Consider the following 7,658-nt stretch of genomic DNA (forward strand, 5'->3'; position numbering starts at 1 on the left):
CTCTGAATCATATTCGTAATCGAATCGTTAGGTGCCCAAAGATTCCCACCTCTAGTGGAAACACAGACAAAGAGCTTTTTACGGTGAAAATTTTTGTAATTAAATGCTTAAATCCCTGAATTCTTTATATAGATGTAAAACAGTCTAGATTCTTGGTTAAAAGCAATAAAAATAGTGGGCAATTAGCATTTTTTTTTTACATAAACATGTCGAATGTGCTGCTAGTCTTTAAGCCACTGTGGCACCGCCTTATCACCACAAAGAGTGTTTTACGTTGAAAATTCTCTGGAATAAATGCTTAAATCCCTAAATTTTTCATAGATATGAACATAAAACAGTATTGATTCTTAGTTAAAAGCAAAAAAACAGGCAGTTAGCGTTTATTTTATGTAAATATGTTGAGAAATGATGCTAGTCCCTAGTGGTTAATTTCTCCCATTGATTTTTTTTTCACAACGTTTCAAAATGCATGCATGGTACGAAAAATATAATGATTACCTTAAATCCTCGAACAAATCACTCCTGAGGCAATCCTTCCTATTTGTATGCGGTAAAGCTTTCGTACTTTTTCAGCCTAAATCCGGCGTTGGATCGCTGCATGTGTTTGAGATTAACTGCGACTGACTGAAGCGGAGTGTGGGACGGCCCACTACGTGAAGGCATGGCGCAGTGTCTAGGGAAGGTGTCCCGTCAACATCATTATGAAGTCTTATGTCTGAACATAATGAAAATAATTCACTTAATACTGGTAGGGTCTATTCTATCAATTATTATTATTATCAATTATCTTACAATTTATGGCAAGACAATCTAATTTACCTACAGTACAGTGGGGCAAATAAGTATTTAGTCAACCACTAATTGAACAAGTTCTCCCTCTTGAAAATATTAGAAAGTCCTGTAATTGTCAACATGGGTAAACCTCAACCATGAGCAACAAGAATTTGGGGGGAAAAAAACAGAAAATCACATTGTTTGATTTTTAAACAATTTATTTGCAAAACATGGAGGAAGATAAGTATTTGCTCAATACCATTAGTTCATCTCAATACTTTGTTATGTACCCTTTGTTGGCAAATTTTGGAGGCCAAACGTTTTCTGTAACTCTTCACAAGCTTTTCACACACAGTTGCTGGTATTTTGGCCCATTCCTCCATGCAGATTTCCTGTAGAGCATTGATGTTTTGGGGCTGTCGTTGAGCAACACGGACTTTCAACTCCCTCCTCACCCCGTGGCGTCAAAGTTATAACAAGAACGGGGAGCAAAAATCCCAGAACCACACGGGGTGACCTAGTGAATGACCTACAGAGAGCTGGGACCACAGTAACAAAGGCACACAATGCGCCGCCAAGGGGCTCAAATCCTGCACTGCCAGACGTGTCCCCCTGCTGAAGAAAGTACATGTCCAGGCCCTTCTGCGGTTCGCTACTGAGCATTTGGATGATCCAGAAGAGGACTGGGAGAATGTGTTATGGTCAGATGAAACCCAAATAGAACTTTTTGGTAGAAACACAGGTTCTCGTGTTTGAAGGAAAAAGAATACTGAATTGCACCATACCGACTGTGAAGCATCGGGGTGGAAACATCATGCTTTGGGGCTGTTTTTCTGCAAAGGGACCAGGACGACTGATCTGTGTAAAGAAAGAATGAATGGGGCCACGTATCGAGAGATTTTGAGTGAAAATTTCCTTCCGTCAGCAAGGGCATTGAAGATGAGACGTGGCTGGGTCTTTCAGCATGACAATGATCCCAAACACACAGCCAGGTCAACAAAGGAGTGGCTTCGTAAGAAGCATTTTAAGGTCCTGGAGTGGCCTAGCCAGTTGCCAGATCTCAACCCCATAGAAAATCTGTGGAAGAAGTTAAAAGTCTGCGTTGCCCAACGACAGCCCCAAAACATCACTGCTTTAGAGGAGATGTGCATGGAGGAATGGGCCAAAATACCAGCAACAGTGTGTGAAAACCTTGTGAAGAGTTACAGAAAACGTTTGGCCTCCGTTATTGCCAACAAAGGGTATATAACAAAGTATTGAGATGAACTTTTGGTATTGACCAAATACTTATTTTTCACCATGATTTGCAAATAAATTATTTAAATATCAAACAATGTGATTTTCCAGTTTTTTTCCACATTCTGTCTCTCATGGTTGAGGTTTACCCATGTTGACAACTACAGGCATCTTTAATATTTTCAAGTGGGAGAACTTGCACAATTAGTGGTTGACTAAATACTTATTTGCCCCACTGTATGTAACTGAAGTCATTATATAATGAGAATAAAGTGGCTTAAAAGTTGGTTGGGACAATTGGAGCATCCCGAAAAGTTGCTAGTGTTACGTCCCTATGCAAACCTACGCCCTTGATTGGACCTCTGTCGCCGTCAATGGCAGCTAATGACTTAAAATAGTAGACGAGTTGTTAACGTTGAAGTTTGCCAAAGCGACAAGTGTTGTTTCGCTGGTGCCAAGGAACTATGTCGATGTGAGTTGAGAACTTCATATCCGCAAAAGCTGTGCTTTACCTCTTGTTTGGCTTTTTTTTTTGGAACGTTAGAACATTTGTGGATTTTTGTTGTATTCTTCGGCACATGAGTGGTTGGCGAACGGCAGCTTGGTTTCTGCTCCGTGCTTTATTTTCTTCTTGCACACGTTCATTTCATTAGGCACGGGACAATCACATGATGAATGTCACATGACTTTCTCGATTTCTCTTTCATTTGCTCTCGGGGATTCCCGAACTTGTGTGCCTTACGTCGTATTCTCTTTGCCAAATTAAAACCAAAAAAGTTCTTACCTTTTGTGTTGTCATTTATATACTCACCTAACAGGATTTTGGGCGGGCATCTGCGCCTTTGTTAAATATTGACGTAGCGATCGTGTCTGTGTGAAAGACTGCAGATCTGGACATACGGTAAATATGCTGTACTGCTGATGTAATCTGTCAACTAGCAAACTGTTTTACAGCCTTTCAAGGTTGAAAAGGTTTTGATGTCTATAACTTCAAGGCAATGAAGGAGTTAAAAGCGATCAGCAACAATGTAAGGATATTCCAATATTTACAGTGCTGGCCAAAAGTATTGGCACCCCTGCAATTCTGTCAGATAATGCTCAATTTCTCCCAATTTCTCACAAAACTACAAAAATGGGCCAGACAAAAGTATTGGCACTCTTTGAAAAATCATGTGAGGCTTCTCTAATTTGTGTAATTAACAGCACATGTTGCCTACCTGTGGCACATAACAGGTGGTGGCAATAACTTAATCACACTTGCAGCCGGTTAAAATGGATTAAAGTTGACTCAACCTCTGTCCCGTGTCTTTGTGTGTACAACACAACGCAAAAGAGAATGAAAGAAAAATCATTATCATTTTACACAAAACTCCAAAAAATGGGCCGGACAAAAGTATTGGCACTCTCAGCTTAATACTCGGTAGCACAACCTTAAGACCAGGGGTGTCCAAACTTTTTGCAAAGGGGGCCAGATTTGGTGTGGTAAAAATGTGGGGGGCCGACCTTGCCTGACGTCCTTTACGTACAACAATATAAGCAAATTTTAGCAAGCCATTCTGTGTGTCACATTTGCCCTATTTTTTTTTTTTTAATTGCTAATTTCAACAATCTCGCAACTAGCCTTTGTGGCCTTCTCTTTTGACTCTCGGGCTCTTGCGAAATACTGCTGCTGTGAAATTAAACTAGCTTCAAGTTGCTTCAATTTCTCGCTACGCATCTTCCCTGTAATCTCGTCGTACATGTCAGCATGTCTAGTTTGGTAATATCGCCTCACATTGAACTCTTTAGAAACAGCTACTCTCTCTTTGCAAATGAGGCAGACACAGTCGTTGCGTATTTTAGTGAAAAAATAGTCCAATTTCCACCTATCCTTGAAGCGTCAGCCGTCGGAGTCAACTTTTTTTTTGTTGATTGTCGCCACTTTAGAAAATTGGAAGTCATTGGTCACACGGAGTAATGTTGCTGAGAGTGCTGCTGTCTTTTAGTGGGTAAATGAGGAGCAGCATTTAGTGTGTAAGCTACTTCATATGCTGGTAAAAGTACTGCTGACCAATTTATTAAGTCTGTGTGTGGGCCAGACGTTATTGATCTTATGACAGAGGCTGGGGGCCGGATGAAATTTGACCATGAGCCGCATTTGGCCCCCGGGCCGCACTTTGGACACATCTGCTTTAGACGAAATAACTGCAAACAACTGCTTCCGGTATCCATCAATGAGTTTCTTACAATGGTCTGCTAGAATTTTAGCCCATTCTTCTTTGGCCAACTACTCCAGGTCTGAGATTTGAAGGGTGCCATTTTCAGATCGCTCCACAGGTGTTTTATGGGATTCAGGTCTGGCCTCATTGCTGGCCATTTTAGAAATCTTCAGTGCTTTCTCTCAATTATTTCTAGTGCTTTTGGGTCATTGTCCTGCTGGAAGACCCATGACCTCTGAGGGCGACCCAGCTTTCTCACACTAAGCCCTACATTATGTTGCAGAATTTTTTGGTAGTCTTCAGACTTCATAATGTCATGCACACTGTCAAGCAGTCCAGTGCCAGAGGCAGCAAAGCAACCCCAAAACATCAGAGAACCTCTGCCATGTTTGACTGTGGGGACCATGTTCTTTTCCCTGAAGGTCTCGTTTTTTCCCCCTGTTAACTCTATGTTAATGCCTTTCCCAAAAAGCTCTACTTTTGTCTCATCTGACCAGAGAACATTCTTCCAAAACCTTTTTGGCTTACTCAGGTAAGTTTTGGCAAACGCCAGCCTGGCACCAAAGCATTTGTAATTGCAATCATTTTCTGGGAAAAATTGAGCATTATCTGACAGAATTGCAGGGGTGCGGCCAGCACTGTATATTTACACGACTGAAACAAACTGCAGAAGAGAGAAAATGTCCAGCGTTAGCACAAAATCGAGAACACAACCAGGATAGCTGCATTCATCACACTATATTATTTTTTCATTTAAAAGTAAATACTGTTGGTTTCCAACATTGATTTCAGCATGTTGCCAGCCCCTGAGCTAATGGAGAGGGACAGTTTGAGTGACTAGCACCACCTAGTGTTGGAGCTGAGATGTGCAATAGAATGCAGGTTGATTTTAAGCATCTTGTGCAGGCCGTATCCAATGATATTTTCATAATTTGCTGCATAAAAACTGGGCTACAGGCCTTATACGTTTGGACACACCTTACCTACATTAATTACAGCCGAGGAGGAATGTTGTGAAGAAGTTAGATAATTTTGGTCATTTTCTGATAATCCTTTTCAAGTCATTTAAAACATATATAAAGCAACACTATGTAACTTTTCAACCTTTCTAAAATATATTCATAACATTTGTGATAAGTCGAATGACAACTAGTTGAATGACACCTCTTTCATATTTTGAGGGGGTCTTGTATCGCTTTCACTGGCACCGATTAACTTTGAGGAGGGTGGCAGTAAACCTGCCACACAAACTACAAATATGCTGACTGCTTCACGGCATACTTCACTTCCCCCTTTCATTATAAAGACATAACTCAATGTGAAAGCTTTTACGCTAATTCTGCAAAGATGGCAGAGCAACAGGAGACAAAAAGGTTTGTCCAAGGAGTGGAGAAAAAAAAGGAGGCTACCAGGGATAAAAGGATACTCAAGAATAAACATTGGCCCGACTTTCCCTCGCTGGCGTGACCCCTCTGCCCCCTCAGTCGAATTTGTCAGCGCTGACGTGTTCGGGTGGGGTGGAGGTTAGCCACACTAAGCCACACGGTTGCTAACTGTCATGCTATTGTTTACCCACAACTAGATTCATTACCTTATTACTATTCGTACTTATTCTATATTCTGTATTCTATAATTTATTTACACTTCCCCCTTACTAAAGTTTTTTTTTTTATATATATATAAGAGAAACGGTAACAGTGGCAGCAGGGCCGGCCCAGGCCATTTGGGGGCCCTAAGCAAAACAATGCAAAGGGGCCCATATTTTTGGCCCACCATTTCAGCAAAATGTACTGTGAAACCCATACATGCAATCCAAGCCATACGTCCATATTTTGTATATTAATCAGATTTTGTTGCACTGCATACTTCAAACTTCTCACCCCAAATGATTGTCAGTACTTACAGTAAATAGCACCAAACCTTTTTTTCTAAAAGAGAAAAGAAAGAGTTCAAGGGAGAACTTTTATTTTTGTAAGATTGTAACCAAGTATCAAAACTCACAAAAGTCAAATCAAGCAAACTGTAGTAATCAAAATAGAATATAAATTAAACAATTGCCAGATTGGGGGCCCCCTAGTGGTCCGGGGCCCTAAGCAGCTGCATAGTCTGCATATACACCCTACTCACCTACATCACAAAATGACGTGTCGCTGTATCCGGCCGCCATATTGTACCTATTTTTTAGACCTATTCTCATTGTTTTCAATTAGTTGTGCAAGTTATAGAGCAATTCATGAAAGCCCCGGTGTTATCTGACGCTGTAAACTCATTGGATGCGTTGCATAAAAGGCGTTACGTGGAAAAGCTTCAGTTTATCCATTCGCCAGATCTGTATTTGATGCCTAAATCGATGTTTTTCGACCCGCTGTCTTCGCCATCTTTGCCTGACCCTGATATTTACAACTATATTGTCTACACAAAATCAGCCTATTCTCACGAAAGTTTGAAAAACTTTAAGAGCTTGGAGGCTTATAAATGCTACGTTGCTGGTTGGGTGAAACAGATCCTCGTACACGAAAATTAGGCAGGAATCTTGTGCTCGGAAGGTGGGTTACGAAATTTTCAATTCAAAATCTTTTGTTCTTGCTAACATCCACTGTCAAGTCTAATGTATTTCATGTCATTTGTCAATGGAGCTAGGGCTTTTAATGTTTATATGGTTTAGCGATAGCACTCTCACTACATACATATATTATAATGTAATAAATATGAAGTGCGATAGCACTACTCCAGATTGTCCCTAGTTGAATTTATTTTTTGGCTTTTAACCTCAATAGTGAAATTGTAAATTAATTGTATGACAACTGTCTGATTATCCCCTTATAATTATATATTTTCAGGTAGTTCATTCACAACGTCTGAGTGTATGTGGTCTGCGATTAGCCTAGCAATGATCTTAATTGTGGTTGTCAGCCCAAAACCCTCCAAATATATATTAAATGCATCTTACCAGATATAAAATGACTACTACATAATCTGTGGTAGTCGTTTGGAGCCCAGTTTTCTCGTCGAATTGCAGCAGTCAATCTCGCTCTCCTCTCCGGGTCTCTCGGAATACGGTAAAACTTCAAGTCTCTCCGTCTATCTTCTCTGTTTTTGCAACCGACCGCCACACACGACTTCACCATTTTGATTATTAATGTTAACGAGCAGAAAAACACGCCATAATAGGAGGAATTTACGAAGCGCTAATGCATTAACATGACGAGTATACGGACAACATGGCGCGGGGGCGTGGCTGTGACGTCACGTGAGTAGGGTCTATAGGGAATGGGACGTACTACGTCACTGTTTGGCTAGGCCGCCATGCTGGCAATATGCTTCCGGCAGGCTCAACGGGGATTGTAACGTGCGGTAGTGCTAACCTAATTCCTTCGGTGTATTAGAAAGAAAATATGGGTGTGCATTGTTGTGTTACCGGGTGCAACAGTGTCTCCTGCGACAAAAAAA

The sequence above is a fragment of the Corythoichthys intestinalis genome, chromosome 16 (assembly GCF_030265065.1).
Source record: "Corythoichthys intestinalis isolate RoL2023-P3 chromosome 16, ASM3026506v1, whole genome shotgun sequence".
NCBI classification, from domain to species: domain Eukaryota; kingdom Metazoa; phylum Chordata; class Actinopteri; order Syngnathiformes; family Syngnathidae; genus Corythoichthys; species Corythoichthys intestinalis.